Source organism: Propithecus coquereli, unplaced genomic scaffold (genome assembly GCF_000956105.1).
Source record: "Propithecus coquereli isolate 6110/MARCELLA unplaced genomic scaffold, Pcoq_1.0 Scaffold286, whole genome shotgun sequence".
NCBI lineage: Eukaryota > Metazoa > Chordata > Mammalia > Primates > Indriidae > Propithecus > Propithecus coquereli.
This window is the reverse complement of record NW_012148463.1, coordinates 956,223-957,913: the sequence shown is the minus strand read 5'-3', so window position 1 is coordinate 957,913 and position 1,691 is coordinate 956,223. Positions and strand designations below refer to the sequence as shown.

Genomic DNA, 1,691 nt, shown 5'->3' with positions numbered 1-1,691 from the left:
GCTAAGAATTTATTGCACATGATTTATGAGATTCTAATCTTAATCATTAAGTATATAATTTTAAAAAAGGCATAATCCCCCCAAATAAGTTACTGTGTCATTATGTTTTTTTTAATAAACTTTTAAAATTCTTCATAGAGACAGGGTCTCACTATGTTGCTCAGGTCTCGAGCAATCCTCCAGCCTCAGTCCCCCAAAATGCTGAGATTACAGGCATGAGCCACTGGGCCCAGCCTGAACATTTTTGAACATCAACTCTAATCAAGGCCGGAGGGAATGAAGAAGTGGTCTCATATCTCAGGAGGTTAAAAACTTAATTAAAAAAAAAGAGAGAGAGAGAGAGTCAATACATACCCATACACCTCCCAGATAGAAAGATGGACAGAGGACAGACTACAGGAAAGCAGATATCAGCATTAAGCCAGGAAATAAATAGAAAAATAGGCAAATACGGAGTGTGAAAATAGGGTAGTATACAGTAGGTGCCAAATGAGTGACAGAGATAAAAGGAGTAAAGTAGGCTTGGCTAGTATGGTTAGAGAGAGGACTTCCTTGTCACTGACAAGGAAGAAATTGGCTGTTAGAAATAGGAAATATACAAAGGTAAACCAGACAGGAAGTCATTTGGGGGTCACTTTGACCATAACAAACAACTTCTCTGCTTCTTATGTTCTCCTGTTCCTTCAGGCCCTCTAGCTACATGCAAAATTTCCCATTTTTTCCTCATCAACAGTGTTTCTGGAGTACTACGAAGATGTACCACATGTGCTTCCAAACAAGTGACTGCCAGCATATTCTTCCTCTCTCTGATTCAAACACCAATCACTGACATGGCAGCTTCCCTTCTGTTGGCAAATCTGGGTGACGGATGGGACCTTACTACTATCTTAGCTGTGCACAGTATGTCTGGGCCACCAATTCCAGTGGAAACTGGCACCAACCCTGCTAGACAAAGTTGCAGGCCCCTGATACACCACTTCCATCACCATGGATGTTGGGCACTGATGCCCTTGAAGTGACAAAGAAGCACCATGTCCTCTCCAGTTCCCAGGATTCTGAATCCATGCAGAACCGGAGATTCACATATTTCCTCTTGATTTTACTTGGACAAATGGACACCACAGACGTGCTGTTTGTTTTGCTCTGACAACCAAGATTTATAGCAAATAGAGACATAATTTCAAATCTCTCTAAGTCCACCCCACCCCATCTTTACTTCCATGTTAGGGGCTTTATTGTCAGGATAAAATTATGTATCTTACTTTCTCTTAAGTTATATTTTTCTTTTTTGCCTTTTTGAAAACACATGGAATATATTGTACATAGTTTTCTTCACCTTGTGTTTTTTATCTAACAATATATCTGGAGATTATATGGAGAGTCATTCCCCATTCTGTTTTATACCTGTATAGTGCTCCATTGTGCGATTATACCATAATTCATTCAACTAATACCCTAGGGCTAGATATTTGTGTTGTTTCCAGAATATAATCTTATAATGAATAATCTTGTACATGTGTTTTTATATTTTTTGCCAGTACATCTGAAGAACAGATCTTTAAAACTGAAATTCCTTTCCAAATGTTAGATGATATGTTCTTTTGAGAGATAATGTCAAATTTCCTCCATTTTACATACTTACCAAAATATGAGACTATATATTTTTCTTCATCCTTGACAATAGAGTATGT

General features: G+C 38.1%; 1 protein-coding gene across 3 annotated transcripts in view; it reads right to left on the bottom strand.

Moving 5' to 3' along the window:
* Nucleotides 1–1,691, bottom strand: part of CTNNA2 (catenin (cadherin-associated protein), alpha 2) — a 483,549-nt gene that overhangs the window by 146,968 nt on the left and 334,890 nt on the right. The gene's annotated exons all lie outside the window — the stretch shown is intronic.